The sequence below is a fragment of the Protopterus annectens genome, chromosome 13.part0 (genome assembly GCF_019279795.1).
Source record: "Protopterus annectens isolate FY-2018-M chromosome 13.part0, PAN1.0, whole genome shotgun sequence".
NCBI classification, from domain to species: Eukaryota; Metazoa; Chordata; order Ceratodontiformes; family Protopteridae; genus Protopterus; species Protopterus annectens.
Window position 1 is genome coordinate 521,938,491 of NC_056747.1, and position 11,231 is coordinate 521,949,721.

Sequence of the window (11,231 nt, forward strand, 5' to 3'; positions counted from 1 at the left end):
AAATCTAATATATATATGTGTGTATATATATATATATATATATATATATATATGTGTGTGTATATATATATATATATATATATATATATATATATATATGTGTGTATATATATATATATATATATATATATATATATATATGTATGTGTGTATATATATATATATATATATATATGTGTATATATATATATATATATATATATATATATATATATATATATATGTATGTATGTATGTGTGTGTATTAATATCTTCAAATGGTCATCCGTTAAAACTTTGTCAGACAAATTGAAAACTGTGTATTCATCTAAATTGCCCAGGGGAACTTGATGCTCTTGCTGGGATGAAACACAATGGGAGTTCACTTGTAACAACTCCTTGTCCTGATGTGTCGTGGTGGTATGCGGTATCCTATTTTCCCTAACCCTCTCCTCTTGGAGATGTTGACACTCAAGGGAAACCAAGTAAAGGGCATTCTTTTGTACCAGCGCAAAGAGCGTCTCTTCCTAATGTACTCATGGATTTAAGACTGTTTGCTAGGAAGTTAAATTTACATGTTTTGTTAAGTGACAATGAGCTAAATGGATCAGAATTTAATTCACAGGAAGTGATTTCACTACAAGGTGCAAATTCAACACACTCTCCAGTTCATTCTATACATACTCCAGTCACAGCACAATCTGCAGAAGTTGGGGATCAGTGCAACAGAAACACAACTGGAACAGGGCACCAGTTGAACATTAAGGTAGATAGTTCAGTTTTACGTAGAAAAAGCTTATATAATCCTCCTTTACACAACTCTATCGCAGCTTTTTTAAGAGTTTGTGAGAATGATATTAGACAATTGTTGACTTCGAGACATGGAGTTAAATGGTTTAATTTAACTTCGCAAGAGAAGAAAGCTCTTTTGGATTTGACAACTGACACTTCTTTAAGAATTATGAAAGCAGACAAAGGGACAGGGGTTGTGTTAATGCGTCAGGTTGAATATATACACAAAATTGAACGCACATTACAAGATGATGACTTTTATGAGAAAGTGACTTTACAAGAGGTACATAATAGTTTCACACATATTGATGGAACTCTCAATAGATTAGTTCGCAATCACGAAATTTCATATGAAGAGTTTTCTTTCATGAATGTTCAGCACCCCAACTTGGGGAAACTTTTTGGGATCCCAAAGATCCACAAAGACAGATTTAATCCTCCCTTTAGATTGATTATTTCTAATAATAAAACTAAAACTGAACGCATAGCACAATATGTTGATCATGTACTTAATCCCATAGCACAAGCTAGTCCGTTTTACATTAAAGATTCCTGGCATTTCCTTGACAAACTATATAATAAGGCATGTAATGGAAAGGATAGAATTCTAGTAACTCTTGATGTAGTTGCCTTATACACCAGCATACCCCATGTTGAAGGGGTTAGTTTTGTTAAACATTTTTTACATAAGTTTGCCAAAATGCCCAAATCTAGGATTGACACCTTGGTTTCTCTTATGACTTTAGTATTAGAAAACAATTTTTTTCATTTCAATGAGAATATATATAAACAGGTGAGAGGGGTGGCTATGGGTACAAAAATGGCCCCTGCATTTGCTAATGTTGTTTTAAGTGAATGGGAATTGGACACTCTTATATATCTGCCAGGTTTCGAACTTATTGAGCATTATTGTAGATTTATTGATGATATTTTTTTCATGTGGAAAGGTACTCACAGACAGCTTCAGATATTTATTGACTCGTTATCTGAAAGCATTGGTTTTCTACAGTTTGTTTTAGCGGATAGCGGATCCAGTGTTCATTTTTTAGATATTACTCTATCTATTGATCAATCCACGGGAGAATTGTCATCCAATATATACAGGAAGGAGACATATAGAAACAGTTATTTAAACTTTGAAAGCCAACATCCAGGGTTTATGAAAAGAAATGTGGTTAAAGGACAATTTGTTCGATTGTCCAGATTAATTAGCAATGAGGAAGTCTTTGAAGTGGAGTGTGATTTTTTGTCATCTCTATTTCTTCAGAAGAAATACCCTTTGAGGTTGGTTAACAACATCAGAAAAGAAGTTAAGGACAATAGACTTACTAGGTTTAAGCCTATTTTATTAAATGGATTCATACCGTGCAATTCCGCATTGGCAGATGATAGTGACAGTTGGAGCAATAGTTTTGCTTTACCGATTAGCAGAGATATGTATCATATTAGAGACATTGTTAATAATAATTGGAGAATTTTGAGCAGCGATAATACCATCAAAGATGCATTGGGCCAGATACCGATGTTTTCCTATAAAAAGACCAGGACCTTTAAGTCGTTATTTGAAGGGAAGGACAAACCATACTTGTTGTCTCAACATCCATCAGTAAATAGTGGCAAGGGAATGTTTACGTGTGGAAAATGTGTAGCTTGTCAATACATTTTATTGGGAGACTCATTCTGTTTTACTCATGCTAATGTCCCAGTGTATTTCAAAAAAGCATTCAATTGCAATAGTTCTATGGTTGTTTATGCAGCCATATGCTCATCTTGCTCTTGTTTCTACATTGGGAAAACCACCAGGAAGTTGAGTGATAGGATTAAAGAGCATTGTGCGGCCATTAGGACTAAAGATTCTTCAAATGCCTTGGGGAAACATAGCAGTTCTTGCAGAAATTTCTCCATGTGCAAATTCCTGATTTTGGAACAAGTAGAAAATTTTTTTGGGGATGCAGATGGGTTGCTGCAGGTCCTGGAGTTAAAATGGCAGCTTTTATTAGAAGCTGACTGTTTCCCAGGGCTTAATGAATCCCTGAATCTTAAATGTGTTTTGAAATGGTTGCAATGAATCAGCATGTCAATTGACTCCAGTTATATATTGTTGATCAGTAGTTGAAATGTGCACCTGTCTTTATTTTCTTTTCACAAAATTTTAAAGAATGCATGCAATTGATTGTTGCAGTGAATTGAAACGAAAGTTTCAGTGGGATTGTGAAAAGATTATGTAAAAAGTACATTGTTGATAATGGTGCAGTTTTTGATGTTAATGTCTCTTTGTTTCTTAATACTTATGTTTAGTTCATTAATATTCATGGTTTTTACCATACCATGGTTTTTATTGGATAACACATCTATGCATATGCATTTGTACATGTTGTTGATGTGGGCTTCCCATTGGATGTTGTACTGCTTTATAACCAAGTGGAAGCTGAGTTTTGTGCATTCTGATGAAGTTCCTATACAGTAAAGGACGAAAGCTTAAGTCACCATGAGGGTTTCTGTTGTCTTTTTTTAGTTTGGTTTTTTATTTACATTATAGTAATTAAGAAGTTCTAAGTGAATATTTATCCAGTTCTTCTTTTAAGAGAAAACGGTTTACCAGTATATTCAAGTCTCCGGTTTTACCATTAGTGAAGAAGTATTGCTGAAGAAGCATGTCTTCGCAACCCTCGGCCATACTTGGCGCCAAAATGGATTTTGTTCAAGAGCCAGAACCTGAAGCTTCCACAGGTTGCTTACCAGTTGGTTTTTTACACTTATCTTCGTCCTCATCTCTTAAAGATGACATCGATATGGATGATATAAGCGAAATAAGTGATGCAAGTGAAAAAGTTCACAATATGTTTTAAAAACTGCTGCAGCATCCAATTTCACGGAGCATATAGTTGAGACTACGTGCTCGCTTTCACAATCAGTTAGCAGGAAAAGAAGTGAAGTTTCACAAATAGTTAGCAAACGAAAAAGTGAAAAAGTTTGCAAGGAAAACAGTGAAACCGTTTGCAGGTTTTCGCAAGCACACGCAAGACATGAAGTGAGCTTATTTTCACACACGGCGGCAGAGGAAGGAGGTGAAAATATTTGCCGGTTTTCACAAAAACATGCTGAAGAAGATTGTCTCGCATGTAAGCAAGACTGCGGAACAACAAACCTCACGAAGATCCACCTACATGCTTCTAAAAGTACTGCCTCAGCCAAAGTTACGAAGCATCTAAGTGGGGGAGTGTATTTACTTCCACAAAATGTTAGCGGGGAAGCAAGAGGGGAAAACGCAGAACATGATGACTGCGTACTCCCACTTCCAACTGTTAGCGGGGAAGCTGGCGGATATAGCGCAGAACATGCTGAATGCGTACTGCCATGCAAGGGGATAGGAGAAGGAGTTGAAAGAGTTTGCTGTTCTTCTCGAGAACATGCTGAAGAATGTTCCGCCTGTCAGCAGGCATATAACCAGGTCTGTGGAACTACAAACCTCTTGCAGATACAACATACTGTTTGCAGTTCTTCTCAAGAACATGCCGAGGAACATTCCGCAGGTACACAGGCATGCAAGCAGGACTGTGGAACTACATGCCTTATGCAGAGCCGACAAATTGATCAGGGTGTTGACGGTGGCATCAGCATAAAGCACAGAGGTAATGATTTTACTTCTCCATTACTTGCATCTACCAAACAACAAGATATTAAAATATGTACATTGCTTGAGGACACTAGTATGAATACAAGAGATCTAACTCAGACTCATGGTGATGATGATTTGGGCAATCTTGACGGAGTAAAAAAGGGGAAAGGTGTCTTAAAGAGGCTTGCTGTATGCCCCACAGTTGATCCACAAATCAGATCAAGAAGCCTTGAAGATTCGCATTCCATTCCATATTCACCAAGTGATAAAAGTATGTGGTCTCCCCCCTTATTCAGCCAGGATGAAGAGGATTTCAGTCAAGATGGTCAACATTTCTTTAATTTGTCCACAGACTGTTTAATGACATCGAAACGTTCGGTGTCATCGCAGTGCTACCTTAATGAGGACGCAACAGTTTTGGCGCGCTCAATCTTTGGCGCCACTCCAGGTTCATTGTCATTGCAGTGCCACCATAATGAGGATGTTACAGTTTTGGCGCGCTCAACTTTTGGCGCCATGGAGGACTCAACTGCTGAGGCCACATCCGCTAAGATGCGCTTGATACATAATGCCTCAGATCATTTGGCCAAATGCAGTATCATTGGACATTCAACATTTAATGCCTCAGATCATTTGTCCAACGTTAATACCTCAGATCATTTGTCTAACGTTGGCGCCATGGAGTACACAACATCTACTGCCTCAGATCGTTTGTACATAGGTGGCGACATTAGGCACGCAACACTTAATGCCTCAGATCAGGGGATTAAGCACACTACATTGAATGCTTCAAATCAGGAGTTCCCAAGAATGTCTTAAGACTTGCGTCTCAAGTTAACAGCAATGAGGACGCAATGGGTTTAGACATACACACTACTCAAGCTAATCGAAATGAGGACACAATGGTTTTAGACACACACACTGCACTTAGGGCCTCAGATCAGGTGTTTGAGCACTTAACTATTAATGCCCCAGATCAGATGTCCACGACGAATGTCTCAGGGGTTGTGTCTCACTGCAACACAAATGAGGACGCAGACGCATTTATTTTGGACACAACATTTTTAGCGTGTTCCTCTTTGAACACTACAATTCGAGCGTGTTCCTCTTCTAACACAGTAGATCATTCATCAAATATAAACACTATTAATATTGAGAAGGCAGTTGTTTTAGCACAAAGTACACCCAGGGTTTGTGATAAGGGAATACAGGAGGCGTCAGGACATATACAGGCACACATTGGAGAATCGGTTGCATCGACACCCATCTCTTTTGAATTTCAAAATAAAAAAGGAGAGATGTTAGACAATGTAGCTCCTGGAAGCAATAAGGAGAGCATTTTAGTGTCACGGCTGTCTTTAAAATTGGCGCCAGTAGTCCAGGAGGGTTCGGCCAAGATGAATGAAAGATCTATTGAAAGAACATCCATTTTGGAGCGAAGCGCTCCAACTCTTCCAGTTGAGGGGTCCAAGGAGTTAAATACATGCACAGTCATGAGCTCTGATTGCTTTTCCAGTCCGATGACACCATGTGCTCAAGTGTGTTTGCATCCACCATGTGCTCTACTGGGCTCGAGTCCGGCATCTAAATTAGTGCCAACAGTAATCTTGCCCCAGTTGGATGACGGTTGTAGTCATCCAGCACAGGGATGTTTTACACATTCAGCAAGTAATGATGTACAACTTCTGTTGGTGGAGACTGGTCCAGAAGTATTAGTCTCACACAGGGATTCACATGGGGAACATATATCCTTTTCCGAGGGTCAAGAGTTAGGAAGAGTTGCACAAGCACCTCCGGGGGGCAATTTGAGTTCAGCGAGGACTCCAAAAAATATGATTGATGTTTCCTCCCAGTCTTTCAGAACACTCCAGAAACATTACACAACTTTTCAATGGCATACAACACTGCAGGCAGTTTGCCATGCTCTACGGAATTCTCTTCCCAACAGGTAACATCTCCGTCGGTTAATTGGGCAGTAAGTAAAAATTTGATATCATATATCCAGGCTAATGAAAAGGAAAACTTTTCACAGACAGTCGTTCCGGAGGAGGAACAGTTGTTGGGGGGGAAACTGAATAGGGCGGACATACTCAGTGACCGTGGCACCGCCAAAGTTTTTGAGCAAGCCTGCGAGCCAGTGCGACATCAGTTAATAGACACTTGGACTATAAACGAAATAATTGTTCATAATACAGATGATATTACTTCCTCCACGTCCTTCATTGGCTCAAAGATTGAAGAGTGTGATAATCACAGACATGTTGTCTCTAATGACAATAATTGTACAGTTGCATGTGATTCTATAGACAATGAAAATGTTATTGTTGTAAAGACTGTTACCAAAGGAGTGTTTATGGAGGAGCCATTTTCTTTATTACCAGTTGACTACAGCGAATGTCCAGTTAACAAAGGCTCAGGGAACCTCTCGACATCACATGTGGCTCTTGGCACTTCACATGTGGCTCTTGGGGCTACACAGCGGACTGATAACAATTGTGTTAATGTTTTTGACAAAATTGACATTGACTCTTGTTTTATTGTTCAAGAAGCTTTTGAAGGAGAGGATATTTCTAAGGTTATGCCAAGCATCTTTAAACATTTATCTAACAGTAATTTAATAAATCTCACCATAACTAGAGGAGTGGTTAACAGCAGGGAGGGTAATGAAGGGGAGAATACACGTGACTCAAACAATACATTTGTCATTGAGAACGGTGACCATAAGTCATTAGGGCCCACACTTAACCTTCACAATGGAAATTTTAGTACTAGTTGTACTAGGAAAGGGAATCTGTTAGTTAACCATGATTTATTAGATGATGGTTCGCCCTCTACTAGTATGGGGTGTTTAACAGTTTCCTCAGTAATGGATGGTTGTGTAAGGAAGGGAAATTATGAGGAATGTTATTTGAAAGAAGTTGTGGGCACACACCACAGACAGTCTCAACCACCGGTAGAAAGGGTTTTGGTACCGGAAGAAGGGTTTTGGTTTTGGATCTCATGACTCATCCTCCCGGTTTCCGGAGAATGAAAATGTTGAGTTAGATTTGACACTGGGGAACGAAGTTGAGATAGATCATTCCACAGAAGTGTCAATAGAATTAGATTATTCAACAGAGGCTAAGGATATTGATCACTCAGCATCACTGCAGTTAAAAACACATGAGGATATTAAACACACAAAAACTCCAACAGGTTTGGGAGAATGAAGAGGGGTCAGATAGATCCAAGGAGGGGATTTCACTTTCTTATGAAAATATTAGTGATCAAGAAAGTTTTCAGGACAAACATGTTCTACAGAGAAACAGTTTGGGGAGTAGCCCGGTCCCCCAGGAGAATAATGGGTCTGTACTTTCAGGGGAGGTTCTTCCCCATCATGTTTTGGGTAAAAGGGATAGTGAGCCTGTATCTCACAGGATTCTTAATAAGGGGAAAGACAGGAGCGATAGGTCTTTCACACATGGAAAGGGAATGCGTTCACCAGAAAGAAGTTTAGGTCTTTGTAGCGACACAAATTTTCAAGGACACAGTCTTGTGAAGGATTTAACCTCTCTTCCAATTACTACTAATGAGGGAATTTTTCAGGATAAAAGACGGAGATGGATGTGCAACAAGTCTTCCAATGACACTTCCAAGGAGGCTTCTCATGAAATTGGGTTTATTAGCAAGGAACGGCAGTTTGACTTTACGGGTCCTTATGAATCCTTGCCGGATTCAGCAAGCGCCCTCCTTTCGGATGGGTCTGTTACAGCATTTACACTTAACCCTTTTGTAGAGGGGGTTCAGGGGCCTAAGTGCAAAGGGAGAGTTGGGTCTTTTAAAAGGGTGGGCTATGGCACAGAAAGAGTAGAGATGGAATCTAATACAGGTCGGGAGAATGATTGCTTTCTGATTACACCAGATAGGACACAAGAGTTTAGCCCAGATAAGGATTTAACCAGGGGTCAGTCCCAAAGTGCCACAGCTCATGTTCTGTTAAACAATGAATGTGCAGGTCTATTTCCACAGGGCAGATCTATTCATCTTTCACATCACGAAAGAGTTACCCCAGGATATAATCAAGAAGAAAATGACTGTACTATGCCGCAAGCTTCTTCTCATAGTAGGAATGTTACGGTATCAAATACTATATCTCCTGATCACGAAATTAGGTTCTTTCTTCAAGAACATGAGTCATTTAATCCGTTTCTTTTGACAGAGGGTTCTCCTTGTTCAGTTACTTGTAATAAAGCTTTAGACGATAAGTGTTCTAAGGAGTTATCAGAGTGTAAGCCTTTGATTTTCAGATTAGAGAGATTGTTAATGGTTTTTAAGAGTATTGAACTAGATAATCTATATTTGACTGCCTGTTTATCTTTATTCATTGTACCTAAGGGATTACGAATTGGGAAATTCCCTAATAGGACCACAGCTAATTCTAAATTACATCAAGAACTTAGTAAATTGTTCAATGACACTGGGTTATCCTCTCTTAAAATTATTCAACAAGACAATGCCAGCAAACTCGTAGAATTGAGATCTAAAATTGAATCATTGAATGCTTCTATTCTTCAACATCCCCAATTTATGTTTGTCAAACCGTTGTATGATTCGATTTCAGCCAAACTTTCTAGACATGTGGCTACCATCATTGCAAAAAAGAAACAGAAATTGGAGAGAGATATTTCCCAATATAAGTCGAATTTGGCTTATCCTCTTACAGTATTCCTGATTATTCAAAGTTCCCGAGTTCTCATCCTTCAAATTTTCAAAATTTTCTGAATTCTTATCCGTCGACGTCTGAAGCACAGAGGATTAACAGGTCTTTTAATGATAATCCTTTTTTCCATCTTAAACATAGAGGAATGTATCAGGGGGATCACAGGAGAGGTAAATTTAGAAGACAACCTTCTCCCTCGTTCCGTCGTAGGTTCTCCTCTGTTGATGGCTTTAATAGATTTCACAGAGAAATACCAGTTAATAGATTTCATGGGGATATCCTTGTCAATAGCAGAATGGATAGAACTGTTGGTCCCTCTTTTTCTCCATCTTTCCGCCGTAGCCACTCTTCTTTTAAAGAGTCGAATAACTTTCACACAGATTTCCAAAAAGATTTCCCAGTTTCTAGTAACAGGAGTAGGAGCGGTGAGCTCTCTTCAAGTGGAAGACCCTCTGTTGTTGAAGTATTACCTGGACCTCGCAGTGAGTTGGTCATTCCCAGCCCTACAGTTCATCTTAGCCCTAGGGTAGATAGCGTGCGCTCCCCTCCGTTTTTTTCTGTTTCCAATAATCTTATTGCAGTTCAAAATTCTCCAGCCTTACAAAATACTACTTCAGGTTCTCTTCTTCCCAATGTGATTGTTTCCTCGTCTAATGCTTCTACTCTTTTGCCAGATTTCAATGGATGTCAATCCCATCTTAGTATTGCGGATTTTCCTCCCCTCTCTACTGGTTTAGTTACTAGGGGTTCTTCCTCTTTTAATTTGAGGTCCACCTCTGTCCCCTTGTCCACTATCACTACTTTTTCATTTTCTTCTCCTATTCCTTCATGTTCTTTCCAGGGTCCTTCTTCTGCGGCTTCTCCCTTTCATATTAGTTCCTCTTCTTTTCAAGCCATTCCTTCTACTTCTTTCCAAGGGGCTTCCTCTTCCTTTCAGGGAAATCCATCCGCTTCCTCACTCGCTGTTTCATCCTCCACTTCTCCCAGTTCTAATAGGTCTTTTTTAGAAAGATCTCTTCTAACAGCGTCAGTGACGCGACTGGGGGAACGAACTCAACAAGATGCTCTAGAAGGGACAAGTCGGTTTCCCTTGAGTGTCAACATCTCCAAGAGGAGAGGGTTAGGGAAAATAGGATACCGCATACCACCACGACACATCAGGACAAGGAGTTGTTACAAGTGAACTCCCATTGTGTCTCATCCCAGCAAGAGCATCAAGTTCCCCTGGGCAATTTAGGTGAATACACAGTTTTCAATTTGTCTGACAAAGTTTTAACGGATGACCATTTGAAGATATTAAGTAAAGGACATTCTTTTGTACCAGCGCAAAGAGCGCATCTTCCTAATGTACTCATGGATTTAAGATTGTTTGCTAGGAAGTTAAATTTACATGTTTTGTTAAGTGACACTGAGTTGAATGGATCAGAATTTACTTCACAGGAAGTGGTTTCTCCACAACAGGTAAATTCAATACACTCTCCAGTTCATTCTATACACACTCCAGTCACAGCACAGACTGCACAAGTAGGTGTACAGTTCGATAGAGACACAATTGGGACGGGGTGCCAGTTGAACTTTAAGGTAGATAGTTCAGTTTTACGTAAAAAAAGCTTATATAATCCTCCCTTACACAACTCTATTGCAGCTTTTTTAAGAGTTTGTGAGAATGATATTAGACAATTGTTGAATTCCACACATGGAGTTAAATGGTTTAATTTAACTTCGCAAGAGAAAAAAGCTCTTTTGGATTTGACAACTGACTCTTCTTTAAGAATTATGAAAGCAGACAAAGGGACAGGGGTTGTTTTAATGCGTCAGGTTGAATATATACACAAAATTGAGCGCACATTACAGGATGATGACTTTTATGAGAAAGTGACTTTACAAGATGTCTATAATAGTTTCACACATATTGATGGAACTCTCAACAGATTAGTTCGTAATCACGACATTTCATATGAAGAGTTTTCTTTCATGAATGTTCAGCACCCCAATTTGGGGAAACTGTTTGGGATTCCTAAGATCCACAAAGACAGATTTAATCCTCCCTTTAGATTGATTATTTCTAATAACAAAACTAAAACTGAACGTATAGCGCAATATGTTGATCATGTACTTCCAAAAGTCCCAAATTAGCATAGC